Genomic DNA, 16,302 nt, shown 5'->3' on the forward strand with positions numbered 1-16,302 from the left:
ATCCAGCCCCCTGATCATGGATGCCAATGGGGAGGCCCCTGCACTCCTAGGAACCTCTGGAGGTGGACTGGTGTTTTGCCCTGGTGTGTGTGGGGGGGACTTTGAGAGCCCATCCCACTTAAAGGGATGCCCTCTGTCTGTGGATACATGGGGAGGGGCCTAGGCCCAGCACAGGAAGATTTGGTGGACTTGGTGGAGCCCCGGTTGGGGCCCCTACCTTGCCTGGGGAGTGGTGGGTGGATGGGGTGGGGGGTAGGTTGGTGGGGGAGAAGGAATGAGGGTGAGGGGAGGGAGAGGGAGAGGGGAATTACATGTGAAACAAGCCTGTTCCCTAACTTGAATTAATAATAATAATAATAATAATAATAATAATAATAATAATAATAATAAAAAGAGAAAAAAATTATACTGTTAGAAAAAAAATAATCCACTAGATAAGACTAGTGCTGTCCATTCAAATATATGTTTGGGGTCATCTGCTTCGGAATGAAAACCTCAATATTCACCTGACACCTCTAAGAAAAATGCCTCTCCCTCCTTTCACATCCATCAATGACTTTAACTTAGTAATGGTTTGGCCATCAGGATCATGTCCTTAGGGAATAGCCATGTCTTGTGTGAACATCATGCTGTGTTTGGAGGTGAATCTTTACAGAACTCCTCTCCATATTCCAGCTTCTCAGAGTACTGTTTTTTTTTTTTTTTTTTTTTTTTTTTTTTTTTTTTTTTTTTTGTGTGTGTGTGTGTGTCAGTGTACACACGCAGAGAATTCAAATAGAAGACCTGACTAAACATTGTAGGAACTAATCTAAGATGTGGAAAAGAAATGTATGAAGTCAGTTACTAACTACACCTTAGATAAAGACAGCATCTTCAACAGAGTTCTAGAAAAACTGGATATCTGCATATAGAAGAATAAAAGTAGAACTTCATCTCTTACCCTGAGGCAAATGTACTTCAAATGTATTAAGGACTTCAATGGAAGTTCTAAAACTCTCAAACTGCTGGAGGAAATAGTAGGAAGTACACCTCAAGATGTAAGTAAGTATTGACTAGGAAATTAATCTCATAAAATAAGGCAATCAACTGTCAAAGGGGACCACATGAAATAACAAAACACACACACATAAAATTTTCTATAGTACTCTTTCTGTTTTTATTCAATGTAGTGCTTATGCTAGTTATTTTTTATGTCAACTTGAGAGAGGCAGAGTCATCTAGGAAGAGGGAACCTCAATTAAGAAAATATTTCCATTAAATTGACCTGCAGGCAGGAATGTGGGCATTTTCTTGATAAATGATTAATATAGGAGGGCCAAGGCCACTGTGAATGGTGCCACCACTGGGCAAATGTTGCTGGGTTGTATAAAAATTCCAGGTATGTGATCCATGAGGAAAAGCCTAGTGAGCAGAATTCCTTCATGGTCTTCATCTTCAGTTTCTCTCTCCAGGATCCTGCTTGAGTTCTTGACCTGGCTTCCCTCAATGATGGATTGTGATGGAGAAAGGAACTCTTTTCCTTCCAAATTCCTTTTTTTTCATTGTGCTTATCATATTAATAGAAAAACAGGTAGAATAGTGCATAAAATCTTAATTAAACCAATAAGACTAGAGAGATATATACATGGACTAACTATTAGAATAACATATAATAATTTCCATAATATTTTATGTATTAATTTATACATGGAATAACAATTAATCTATCCTAAATTCAGATAACAAGATACTATGTTTAAAAGATCCCACAGAGTCTTGTTATTTAATAAGCATTTTAAGTAAAGTATAAACATCTAAAACCAACTTTTAAACACACCAACAAAGAAGTCAGGAAAAATATAATATATCATACTCATGAATTTTTAGTACTACTTAGGATTAAGCTTAACTAAGGAGGTGAAAATATTCACAAGAAAAACATCAAGGCATTGAAGAAAGAAATAAAATAAGAAAATAAAAATGGAAAGACATTCTATTAACCTATATTGGCAGAATATTTTTAAAATGACTATACTGTAGACTAGATGCAGGAGGCAGGTTGGGGGTGGGAGAGAAGGGGTAAGTAGTGAAATAGATGTGCATATAGGGGACACCAGGAAAACCCCCCAGGAACCCACAAGGTAAATTCCAGCCAAGACTCCTAGCAAGAGTGGAGAGGGTACCTGAGCTGGCCATCGACTGTAATCAGATTGGTGACTACCCTAATTGTCATCAGAGATTTTCTATCTAGTAACTGATGGAAGTAGATGCAGAGATTCACAACCATACACTGGGCTGAGCTCTTGAGTCTTGCTGGAGAAAGGGAGGAGGGATTGGACTATCCAGGGATGTCATGATGGGTCCCCACAGAGACAGCTGTCCTGAACTAGTGGGAGCTCATGGATACTGGACCAACTGTTAGGCATTCTCCATGGGACCATCCTTGTCCCTTTGCATGTGTGTGTAGCTTGGTCTTTTTGTGAAGCTCCTAGAAGTGAGATCAGGTCCTGCCCCTGGTGTTTAGCTGGATTTTGGGAACCTGATCCCCATGCTGGATTACCTTGCCCAGCCATGATGCAAGAGGAAGAGCTTGGTCCTGCCTCAACTTGATGTGCCATACTTTGTTCAAACCCATGGGAAGAATGTTCCTTTCTGAATGGTGACAGAGATGTAGTGGGAGGGAGGGGGTAGCTGGGAATTGGGTGGGGTATATGTGGAGGTAGGGGTAGGGTGGAGGAGAGGAGGGGGCCTAACCATATTCAGAATGCAAAATAAATGAAAATGTTATTTAAATAAAAATTTTAAACATTTAAAAAATTTTTTAAAATTAAAAAAATCTGTCAATCCCAGTTCCCTCTCCCACCCTCTTGTTTCTAATTCAAGTAAAAATGGAAAACCCCCCGTAAAACCCCAAAACTATTATTTATGTATTATAAAAATTACAGTACCATTTTGATTTGCCTCAAATTTTCAGGACTTGAATAAATTTTGATTATGTTGTATTTTTCTGTCAAAAGTGAAAATAATTACATCAAAAAACTTAAAAATCTTCAAAACAACAAAATGACCATACTTCAGAAATCAATCTACTTATTCAATGCAATCCATATCAAAATTTCAAATACATTCATCACAAAACAAAAAAACATCTTAAAATTCATATGGAGCATTAAAAGATCACAGAAAATCCAAAAATTATAAGCAGATACAACACAGTTAGGAGCATTCTGTTACCTTACCTCAGACTAAATTACAGAGCCATAGTGATAAAGACAGCATATTACTACCAAATCAAAGGACATGTAGAGAAATGGGATATGACAGAATGCTTAACTGTGTACTATGTGAGCTACAATAATGACTGACCTAGCAAGACATACTCATTGATGCAGTAATGTTATGAACATTATGAGAATAACAAATAGCTTTCTGATTGGACATAAGGCATGTGTCACAAAGTTAAAACCATAATTGGGTTCATTATTGGGTATAAGATCTATGGATAGGCATAGGCAGATCATAAACCCCAGAAGAGAACCTACTACTATTACTCTGTTTAATGGTTGTACTAATTACTGACTTCTGATGACTTATTGTTATACCCACAGATGAATGCAAGAATAACATACTGTGGAATACACATTGCTACATGAAATTTGCATACCACATCCCCTTCTCCCAAGGCACTGGGATCATTGTAGAAAAGGGGATGGAAAGAGTAAGGGTCAAAGAATGGATGAAAATCATAACTTCCTAAAATATATGAAAGTGAACCTAATGAAGTCTCCAAATAATGTGGGAGACAGAGTCCCAACTGGCAATATCTTGTCATCAAATGAAGCTTCCAGTACCAGAATTGGGTTATATCCAACCCAGTTGTTGACCAAAAAGGTCCCATGGAAATATCCAAACAACCAGGCTGTTGCCAAGCTAATAAGCTGCTCTTCACAACTGAGAGCAAGGCCCCATTGCAGAAAACAACACCCACACAACTCATCGAACATGAATAGATGGAGCTGTTACCTATAGAGAAATGTCACCCCATTTTCTAATGTCTTTGGTATGGGAAGGTACTTTTCAAGCTTCCAAAAGTGAAATGTAAACACCAAGCCAATCACAAAACCTTTGATCTACAGTCTGTCCAGCCTTCAAAATATGCTAGGGCATAAAGCTTGTGGGAGTAACTGAACAGTGTTTGATTTGGCTTAAAACCCACTCCACCAGATGTACCCCATATTTGACACTGTTTGAGTGACCAAGAACCAGAGACTAGTGATCCCGGAGACCTAGGGTAAAACCAAATAGTACTAATCTTAAAAAAGCAACAATAAAATGACTTCTAATGATATCTGCTATACTCCCAAATCAGTGTCATGCTAAGCCATCATCAGAGAAGCTTCCTTCTGCAGCAAGACCCACCCACAGCCAGGCATTATTCACAGAGAGATTTGGGAGCACACAATTCTAAATGAGATATCTCCATCAAATCCTTCACCTTAGTGTTCAGGGACCCCACAGAAGAGGAGACAGAGTGCAAGAGCCAGAGGGGATGGAGGACACCAGGAGAACAAGGCCCTCTAAATCAGCTTAGCAAAGCTCATAGGAACTCACAGAGATGAAGCAGCATGCATAGGGCCTACATGGGTCTACATCAGGTCCTCTGCTTATATTTTAGTGTAATATTTTATGGGACTCCTGAATGCATGAATGAGTGGGTTGCTTATTATTTTGCCTTCACTTGGGGATCTTTTCCTTCTTTTTGCTTTTCCTGTCCAACTTTGATGCTATGGTTTTGTTTCATCTTATTATATTTTATTTTGTTATGTTAAAAATGTGTCCCATAGTCTTGTCAAGATAATAAATTATATTCACCATTCACATTATTGAAAAAAATAGTTTACAAAAATATTAAATAAAAAATGGTAAAAGAAAACAGCATCTCTGGAAACAAAATGGCAGTGGCACATATGAACTCACAGCAGTTTTGAAAGCATGCAAAAGACCTGTGCAACCAAGGTAGACCAAATCCCATCAAGAAGAGAGGAGTTATGTATGAAATGTCATCACTAGCTTAGGTAGTGTTGGCAATTTTCAGCTGCTGGAAGAAGGAGCATAAGGTTTCTTTAAGTATGTAGCCCTTGGTAAGTCAGTCATGCTCCAGTGAAAGGCCACACATCCAAATAGAGTTAGGCAGCAGCAGCAGAACTGGATTGATAGAAAAAAGGACACAAAGCTGGTTTGGTAAGTAAATAGGGGGCAGAGCTTGGAGGAGCAGTGGAGAGACTATGAGCAATACATGTTGTATGTATGTTATTAGTTCTTGAAGAACTAATAAAATATAATAAAAGTACCATGTAAGTGACAACAAATTCTGGCAAGGATGAGAGCTGATTATTGGTGGGAGTGTAAACTGGTATATGAAATTGTCCAAAAATACAGGCAAAAATGTCTTTAGACTTCCCAAGTGAAATCATTTGATGTAATTGCAGATATTGATTTATAAAAGCACATCATGAATGTGTACATAGAAGCATGTACAAATATATCCACCATATAATTGTTTTGTAGTAAAGTATGTAAAAAGCAATGCATCGCAGATCCAATAGATTACTTTGCAATGAATAAAATTAAATCAAATCTGTACCCATCATTAGAGATTGAGCTGGAAAATTTAATATTGAGTGAAAAGTAGGTTAAACACTGATATGTCATTGGTTGAATAGGTGCATGCCTATAATCCCAGCATCCATGAGTGGAGGCAAGGAGATATTGAGCCTGAGGCCAGAGGAAGTTATACAGTCACATCCTGTCTCAAAACTAAAACAAAAATGAAGAAAGAAACCAAAAGTCACAAAATATGGTTTGGCAAATTATATTTCACAAAAGAAAAGATTTATATAGTGTTGTATGACTTTTTCTGGGGAGACTTCAGTAAACATCTGGTCAACCCAGACAGGGCACTTCCACTACCAACAGAACAGCTCCACCATCCATAGTGGCTGGGGCCAGCAGTCCTCAACAGGTATGTGATCCAACCAAGAGCCCTGGTGTTGGTAGTTGGGTACAATGGTAGTGAGAGAGCATAGGTGAGAGAGAGAGAGAGAGAGAGAGAGAGAGAGAGAGAGAGAGAGAGAGAGAGAGAGAGAGAGAGGTAGAATGGTTTGTGGGCTGGGGAGAGAGGAAGACCTGGATGTGAGGGTGCTGAGGAATGGGCTGATGTGAATGGCCAGCTGGCCACCCAAGTCAGGGGAGATGTCTAGGCCTGAGCTATGACCAAGGGCCAGATCTTGATATGGTGCCCTAGAATAGTCATGGGGTTTGTGTTGATGTCTGTGCCTCCTATCCTCACTGGGGCCATGCTGGTGTGGATGGCCTATTCTGCTACCTGGGACCATGATGACATCCTGGTCTGGGCTATATGTATGCCTGTGTTGCCATGAAAGGCCACATATGTGCCCTGGGTCTGGGATGCAAGCTGTGGCCACAGAGGCATCCAAGGGCCATGCTGTTACCAGGTACATCCTGATTTTTGTGGCCTGCATTATCATCCGGGGCCATGGTGTCATCAGGGCAAGGAGTGCTACAGAGGGCCATTTCAGGGTTCATGGTTTTACAGCAGACAGGGTCTGAGTTGTTGTCCTGGGCTCCTGTTATTACCGAGGACCATGTGGATGACCAGGGTCTGGTGAGCCACCTGGGACCTTTCCTGTGTCTTAGGACCATGCTGTGCCCTGGGCCATGCTGATCTGGGTGGCCAGTGCTGCCACCTGGAGCCATGCAGATGTTTGGGCATAGGCTTCTCTGGTGGGTCCTGCCACAGCTTGGGTCTTTGCGGATGTTCATGGCCTGTGTTAGCCCTGGGGGCATTGGAACCATGCTGTGCTGAGCCAGTGCCAACTTTCACTGGCCCTGGGATGGCTGGCCCTGCCCCTTGATGCATATTGCGGCAGGAGAACTGGCTCTGCTCTCTCAGGAGAGAGATCACCCTCACATTTGAGAAAGATGGATTCACCCCTCGCCATAGGTGAGTACCTCAACTGAGAAACAATAGAGCTGACCCTGTGGGCAGGGATGCAGGCGAGCCAAGAGCATGAGGGAGGAGACGTGACCCCATCGTCCCCCTTCCTCTGCCATGTGGTGTCGTGGAAGATGGAAAGACGCCTTCCTGCTCTCATCCATTACCACCTGTGGCAGATGAGAGGTGGTTCTGGGGTCACAAGAAAAAGCTAGCTTTGACCTTCACCAGCTTCAGTGCATGAGAAAGCAGCCTCTTCTTCCCATCTGGGTGGCACACTATAGCTGACCCTGTTGTCGGGAGCCAGTAGAGGAAGACCTTAGGGCGTGAAGAACAGAGCTGACCCCCAAATCCCATCTGTCATGCAGTGGTGTATGTGAAGGAAAGATGCCCCTGCCCTCTGCCTCTTGCTACCTGTGGCAGTCAAGAGAGCTATCTCTCTCCAGGTCATGAGAGTGTGAGAACAAGCCCAGTCCTATACTAGCTTCAGCCAGCATACAGGAGAGCTGACTCTGCACTAGACAGGGCAGTACATTAGATAGAGTTTTCCCTGTTGATGGGGGTGCAGTAAGCAAGTCCTGAAGGTGTGAGCAGGATTGTTGACCCCAAACCCCTACAGCAATCAGGAGAGAAGGCCTGCAGTTCTCCTGGGCGAAATAATAGAGTTGATTCTGGTGATAATAAATGAGGAGGATCCAGATCTGAGCAGCCAAGAGCAAGAAAACTTCTCCAGCTCCTTCCTTTAGGCTGCATGGGTGAACTAGCTGAGGTAGTGCTGGAGAACTCATCTGGGTAGTGAGGATGAGGGAAAGCTAGGAGCTGACCAACAGCTACCACCCAGGCCCAGAACTAGGGCTGTGAGTTGGCCCACCCTAACATCCACCTACATCTATGATCTGTTGGAGCATGTAAAGATGACCAACCTACAGATCCAAAACAGCAGGATGTTCATGACTCAGAACAGCAACAGAATAGCCAAGAGGAGCCCCAGTGAAAGCCCTCTCTTTTTTGGGGGGATTTCAAGGCAGGGTTTCTCTGTGGCATTAGAGGCTGTCCTGGAACTAACTCTGTCTCTTCTATAATGTTGTTTGATAGCTAGATTTCCCTTGTCCACACTCCCCCACTCAGGGTCAGACCAGGCGATATTCAGGCTGGTTCTGATCACAGCCTCGAAGACATCAGTCCATGAGAGTGCTCTTCCTGTAGCTATGTCCCTGTTCCCTGGTTCATGTGTATCATATGATACAGAGGAGACATACATACAGAACACAGGAGCCTTGCATCCAGCAAGGATTCTGGCTTTAGTTCTTTAGTGTCCCAATAAATTTAATGCAAACAGTGTTCATAGACTTTTACATCGACATTCATGCACAAATGTAATTTCATTTATATTAAGATTCTTGATATTTTCCACAAAAGAAAAAAAACCAGTAAAATAAAGCCAAGTTTGAGATTATTCCCGGGATTTAAAAAGAGTGGGGGCAGTGACAGTTAACCTTCAGCCAACGACCTTATAAGACTTTGCTTTAGTGTGATGTTATAATAAAGTATTAGTACTAAGCTAAACTACTTCTCATCTTCAAAACTGGCTGCCATGTGATCTTAAGTGCAGAAAATTATTGTTTTATTTCATCAATTACAACAATGAGAACACAAAATATTTTAGTTTAGAATTTTAAATATCACACACATTCTATCTTTATTTTTCAGGTAGAAATATGCATACAGCTTGAACCAAATTGTGGGAAAGGATAAACAATGTCACAGAATTCATCCTCCTGAGCTTGACTCAAGATCCAGATCTGCAGAAAGTCTTATTTATTGTGTGATTAGTAATCTATCATCTCAGTCACCATCTTCATCAATCCTGCACTGGATACACCCATCTATTTTTAATCTGTCCAACTTGTCCATCATAGATGGTTTATACTCTTCTTCCATAGCAACTAAAATGATCCTTGACTTAATTTCTGAGAAGAACACTGTATCTTTCAATGGTTGCATGGCTCAACTTTTTACTGAACATTTTTTTTGTTTTGCTGCAGCTGAAATCATCTTGCTGATTTTCATGGCCTATGACCGCTATGTAGCCATCTGCAAGCCCTTGCACTACTTGACCATCATGAGCCGAGCTGTGTGTGTATTCTTGGTGGGGGCTGCTGTAGTCCTGGGATTCATCCATGGAGGAATACAGACTTTATTTATGGTTCAGTTACCATTCTGTGGTCCCAATATCATCAACCATTTTTTGTGTGATTTAATACCACTCCTGGAGTTGGCCTGCACTGACACTCATACTCTAGGGCTACTGATTGTTGCCAACAGTGGGTCACTGTGTTTACTCACTTTCTCTATGCTGGTTGCTTCCTAGTCATCCTTCATTCCCTGAGGAAATACAGTTCAGAAGGACATCACAAAGCCCTGTCTACCTGTGCCTCCCATGTCACTGTTGTTGTCTTATTCTTTGTACCTTGCTCATACCTGTACCTAAGGCCCATGATCTCCTTCCCCACTGACAAAGCCGTGACTGTGTTTTGCACTCTGGTGATGCCTATGTTGAACCTTTTAATCTATACCCTCAGAAATGAGGAGGTCAAAAGGGTTATGAAGAAGCTCTGGGGTCAAATGAGGAAAGCTGGTGATACATACACCTGGTTAGTTGTGTTTTTCAAATATCTAGTGCTGTTTCATTGACATTTGTTCTCCTTTTTAAAGGGTTGAAATGATGATAGTGAATTATATCTCACCTATACCAAATTTTCTTTTTCTTTTTTTTTTGTTCTCTCATACAATATATCCCCACTGCAGCCTCCACTCCTCCCAGTTCCCACCACCTCTCCTCTACCCCAGATCTGCTGTTCCTCCATTTTCAAATGTTATTTGAATAATAATTGTATGTCTGAATCGAGTACAGTGTGTCAATGCATGTAGATAATATATATGACAAATATAACTCATCTCATGAAGGTAATTTTTTTTTGCAGCAGATGAAGGCTATTACAGGGATCCATACCTAGCCAAAACACAGTAAATAAATGACCAAGGGGTGACCTGCCCAAATAGTACATCTGAAATGCAATCCCTATACATAAATCTCATGGAACATTTCAAGGACCAAAGGACTAGGATGCCTACTGTGAGATGACTACTAGACATAGCAGGGATGACATATCCATAGAGTCTCAACAGTATGATTGCTAAACCTATTGAATTTTCTTAATCAGTACTTCTACTGATAAAAGTAAGAATTCACATTAGGAGTATATATAAAAGGACTGTATTGACATTAAGACCCAGTAGGAACAGTCTCAGCCCACAGTATTTTTAGAACCCCTACAATACTCAATTTTTTATAATAATAAAAAAATATATTAATCCAACTTGAACAATAATCATCATTATACCAATGATTTCATAAAGCATAAACTTTAATATTATTGTTAGGAAATAATTATGAAGAGACAATGTGGTGATATATTACTTATGATTTATTAAAGCTTTCCTAAGGATTCAGAAAGCCACAAGGTATAGAGGCCAGGCACCCATCTTTAATCCCAACATCCAGAATCTAGGAAGTAGTGGTATACAATTTTAATCCTAGGACTCAGGATTAAGAGATAGATGGATCTCTGTGAGTCCAAGGCCACCCAGATCTACACAAGAATGATCCAGTCCTAAAGAGAAAAAAGCTCACACAAAGATGATCTCAGCACATTGGATCACATGCCTTTAATCCCAGAACTAGAGAGGTATAGAAGATAGGAGCAGGGTCTTCAGTAGTCAGTATTGAGCGTTTTTCTCCTGTCACATTGGGGATAGAAAGACATTCAGTCTCAGGATTCTCCAGCCACACAGAGGAGAGGCAGCAGGATCAGCCCATTCAGCCTGAGGTATTGGTAAGAGCTAGTGGCCCAATACTTTGTATTTCTGTTTTTCAGCTTGAAATTTGAGTCCAAATATCTGCCTCTGGGTCATTTATTTTTCATGCAACAAGAAAAGAAACAAGAACTGACATAGTTCTATTGTATGTGGGAAGTAGATCAACACCAACGCACTTGGTACCTTTCATGCTCTGTACTGGAAGTTGTGTTTTAAATGAGGTTGTATTTTAAAAGAGAGAAAGACAACTGTATGTGAAAGTAATACAGAAGGTGGGACAAGTCTTCAAAAAATGTTCACCAAAAATGCTTTCTATCTTCCTAAGTAAGAGAGAATTCCAAATGCTCTAATAGAGGAGTAGAATAATTTTCACTTAACACAACCACACAGAGGGGGCATCTCTACTTCATTTTCACACATACAAACACACACACACACACACACACACACACACACACACACACACATTTCTTTCAGAACTTCTTCTATGTATAAATCTATCTGTTTAAAATAGAAGAATTTAGCTGCAGAGATGGTTCTCTATGCACAGTGCTTGCCCTGAGAACCCGAGTTTGGATCCCCACTTTCCAAAAAAGCCAAGCATGGAAGAAAGCACCTGTAATTTCAATGCTTCAGGAATGAGACTGGTGGACTCCAAGGTTTATCAGCCAACACTCTACCTAACAGTGATTCCAGGTCAGTGAGAGAGACCAATGTCACAAAGTAAGGTAGGAAATAATTGAGTTAGTCACCCAACAGAGACACACACAGGCGCGCACACACACACACACACACACACACACACACACACACACACACACACACACAAAGTACACACACACACGAAAACACTTTAAAACAAATATAAGTAAAACTCCTTTTAAAGAATTGAAGAAATTGTCTTGAGTGAAAGAAAATATGGTAGATAAGCCTGGGTCAATAGGTCTTATCTGTCATCTTATCTCCTGCACTAATTAGTACTGTGAACACATGCCAGAGGCTCCACTCTCTGCCTGCTTCATCATTCCAATTCTTCAGTAAAAAGGAACATGTTTACATACTCTTTAAATAGCAGGAAACAAATTATTTGCACAGTAGAAATGTATCAGTTAAAAACTGTGAAATTTTCTCTAACCGTGGACAAGATTCAGAGATGACAGCAGAGGGTAATGGATGCTGGGGCTGCCACTCCTAATGGAAGAGTCATAGCACACAACTACTGTCCTGCTCTAGACAGAACTACACGGGGTGGAGACTTGTGTCCTACCTGTGGCTCACTTCTAAATATGTCATAAACAGTATCAAATTAAACATAAGAACATCGTTACAGTGGGTTATGGTATTAGTAAGGTTGCTCCATGGGTCAGTAGCCAGGTCCCTAACAGATAAGAAGTTCCTCACCAATCCCTATTCTAGGATTAAGATGCTACTGTGTCTAAGAACCTGAGACTGGATAGGCCATGGGCCTATGGGAAAACCAAATACCATTGTTCTGCTAAAGGAACCCAGCAATAAAATGACTCTTAATGTCATTCTGCTATACTCATAGATCAGTGCCACTCACAGCCATCATCATCAAATCTTCTTCTGGCATTATATGGGAACCTATGCAGAGACCCACTACTGGACAACATGCAGAGGACAAGAAACTTCGGAACACTCAGTCCTAAAGGAGAGGTCCTCATCAAAGCTGTCCAATAGGACTCAGCTATGCAGAAGAGGAGGCAAAAGGAATATAGGAGCCAGAGGACACTACACCAAGGAAATAATGTCTTATGACATAACAGGACTGCTGCACATATAACCTCACAGATTGTCACAGCATGCACAAGGTCTGTACAGGTTCAAGCCAGATGGGACCCCAGCACTGAGAAGGAGAATTGGACATGAGCTCCTGTCTCTAACCAAAAAGCTTCTTCCCTTTAACTACTTCTTTCAATGGAAAAATCAGTTTTCTCCAATGGAGTTTCACTGGGTGTACAAACTACTCTTAAGGGTAGGCTCCATGCCCAGGACTAGATGCCCAACACCAAAAACTCAGTGGTGGTTTATTTTTTTGTCTCATATGCCTTTGAGAATTCATTTTATCTTACTGGTCTTTTGCTAGTACTTTATGTTTTCCAATTTTGTGTGGAGGGGGTTGTGTTTGTGTGTTATGCTGTTTTAATTCTCTGTTTTCTTTTTATTTGCACTGGAAGTTGTGTTTTAAATGAGGTTGTATTTTAAAAGAGAGAAAGACAACTGTATGTGAAAGTAATACAGAAGGTGGGACAAGTCTTCAAAAAATGTTCACCAAAAATGCTTTCTATCTTCCTAAGTAAGAGAGAATTCCAAATGCTCTAATAGAGGAGTAGAATAATTTTCACTTATCACAACTACAGAGGGAGCATCTCCACTTCATTTTCACACACACACACACACACACACACACACACACACACACACACACACACACACACACACTTCCAAAAACATTTCTTTCAGAAGTTTTTCTATGTTATGTCTTCAAGTATGTAATTATCTGTTTAAAATAGAAGAATTTAGCTGCAGAGATGGTTCTCTATGCACAGTGCTTGCCCTGAGAACCCAAGTTTGGATCCCCACTTTCCAAAAAAGCCAAGCATGGCAGAAAGCACCTGTAACTTCTGTGCTTCAGGAAGAAGACTGGTGGACTCCAAGGCTTGCCAGCCAACACCCTAACAGTGAACTCCAGGTCAGTGAGAGAGACCAATGTCACAAAGTAAGGTAGGAAATAATTGAGTTAGTCACCCAAAAGTGACACATAGGCACACACAGACTCACAGACAGACCCCCCCACACACACACATGAAAACACTTTAAAACAAATATAAGTAAAACTCTTTTTTTTTATAAAAGAATTGAAGAAATTGTCTTGAGTGAAAGATGTGGTAGATACAGTCTGGATCAATAGGCCTTACCTTTCATCTTATCTCCCACACTAATTAGTGTTGTGAACATATGCCAGGGGCTCCACTCTCTGCCTGATTCATCTTTCTTGGGTAAAAAGAAGCAGGTTTACATACTCCTTAAATAGTAGGAAACAAATTATTTGCACACAAGATGCGAAATTTGCTCTCACTGTGGACATGATTCAGGGATGTCAGCAGAGGGTGCTGGGGCTGCCACTCCTAATGGAAGAGACATAGCACACAAATATTGTCCTGCTCTAGATAGACTTGCTGAAGGAACCCAGCAATGAAATGACTCTTATTGTCATTCTGCTATACTCATAGATCAGTGCCACTCCCAGCCATCATCAGCAAATCTTCTTGTAGCATTAGATGGGAATCTGTACAGAGACCCACCACTAGACAACGTGCAGAGGACAAGAAATTTCGGGAATACTCAGTCCTAGAGGAGAGGTCCTCATCAAAGCTGTCCCCTAGGACTCAGCTATGCAGAAGAGGAGGCAAAAGGAATGTAAGAGCCAGAGGACATCACACCAAGGAAATGATGACTTAAGACACAATAGGACTGCTGCACATATAAATTCACAGACAGTCACAGCATTCACTATGTCTGTACAGTTTCAAGACAGATGGGATCCCAGCATTGAGAAGGAGAAGTAGACATGAGCTCCCATCTCTAACCATAAAGCTATCTCCATTTAACTAATTCTCTCAATGGAAAAAATCAGTTTTCTCCAATGGAGTTTCACTGGGTATACAAACCACTCATAAGGGTAGGCTCCATGCCCAGTACTAGATGCCCAACACCAAAAATTCAGTGGTGGTTTATAGATTTATTTTTTGGTCTTATATTCCTTTGGGAATTCACTTTATCCTACTGGTCTTTTGCTAGTATAATATGGTTTCCAATTTTGTGCATTTTTTGTGTGTTATGCTTTTTAATTCTTGTTGGTTTTCTTTTTATTTGCTAGTTTGTTTTCTAAAGAGAGAGAAAAAGAAGGCATGGAGTTGGATGGGTGGTGAGGTGACAAGGCTCTGGTAGGTGGGAGAGCAAAAACTGTGATCAGAATATATTATATAAAAATGTTTTCATTTTTTACTTTTATTTATTCTTTGTAAATTTCACATCATACATTCTGATCCCTTTTATCCCCTTGTCCCCTTGAATCTGCCCCTGCCCTTGTAACCTCTCCCTTAAAACAACACCAAATTTAAAAGAAAAGCCAAAAACCAAACCAAATAGAAACAAAAAAGGAGAATCTTGTTGTGCATGCTGTAGTGTGGCCTTCTTTCCTTCCTTTCTTTTTTCTTTCTTTCTTTTGCTATATCTCCTCCTTGTGGAAAAAAAAATGATTCTTAGTGTTAGGTGTTAGGTGTTAGGTGGCGTTTTCTCAATAAGAAGGCATTGAGAAAGTCACAAACAGCCAGGGACTAATGCAAAAATACATGTAGAGTTATGATAAAAATCACTCTATAGGATGTTCCAGCATCTTCTGAGGAGATATCAAACTAGTTGAAATCTCACATGTAATAATTTTCCTGTTGATGTTATCAGTCTTTGCACTTAACAAGTTTAACATACACCTGAATTTGAGGACCAGCAAAGAAAAGCAAATCTTGTATCTCTATTGTAATATTCAACATTTGTTGCCTTTGTTTACTATAATTCTTAGTCATGGACCTCTCTGTATTTAACAAATTTAAAGGTAAAATTTAGTTTAGTGGCTGTGGAAGTTTGAATAAAAATGGCTACCATACTCCCCCAAGAAGAAGTGGCACTATTAGGCTCTGTGGCCTTTTGGAGTATATGTGGCCTTGTTGGAGGAAGTGTGTTACTAGATGTGGGCTTTCAGATGCTCAAGCCAGGCCCATTGTGTAATTCTCTTCCTGCTGTCTGTGGATACATATGTAGAACTCTCAGCTACCTCTTCAGCACCATATGCTGCCATGCTTCTAGCCATGACAATAATGAACAAATAAGCCTCTGTACTTACTGTAAGCCAACCCCAATTAAAGCTTTTCGTGTATCAGAGTTACCATGTGCATGGTGTCTCTTCACAGCAATAAAATCCTAACTAAGGCAGTGGCATTACACATATTCACATTATTGTAAGCCAGTTTCCTCACCAATATTTAGGGAAAAATTTTTGTATTTCCAAACTATATTCCTTAGTCATGAAATCTGTTTATTATTCTTTCTAAGTCTGGTAACACATTTTTCTAAGTACTGGTAAGCACTATTTTTTGTCTCACAAATTTTACTAGTCCAACTGATGTCCACAGGTTAAACAGGGCAGTATCTGCCCTTTCACAAACATGTATTTTTATAGAGTACCAGGAATTGAATTCATGGTCTTGCACATGCCAGGCAAGTGTTCTAGCCTCAAGCTTCATACACAAGCCCTTCTGGGTAAAGGCTTTATATACAAAATCACTCTTGTAGCAGCACTTAGTACAATGGCTTTAAGATTCATCTCTGTTGAAGTATATGCCTGAGTT

At 40.5% G+C, this 16,302-nt stretch overlaps 1 pseudogene; it reads left to right on the forward strand.

The window, feature by feature from the left end:
- The first annotated feature begins 6,535 nt into the window (after positions 1-6,535).
- On the forward strand, positions 6,536-12,574 carry LOC100763977 (annotated as a pseudogene).
- The last annotated feature ends 3,728 nt before the right edge of the window (positions 12,575-16,302 follow it).

This window comes from Cricetulus griseus, chromosome 6, assembly GCF_003668045.3.
Source record: "Cricetulus griseus strain 17A/GY chromosome 6, alternate assembly CriGri-PICRH-1.0, whole genome shotgun sequence".
NCBI classification, from domain to species: domain Eukaryota; kingdom Metazoa; phylum Chordata; class Mammalia; order Rodentia; family Cricetidae; genus Cricetulus; species Cricetulus griseus.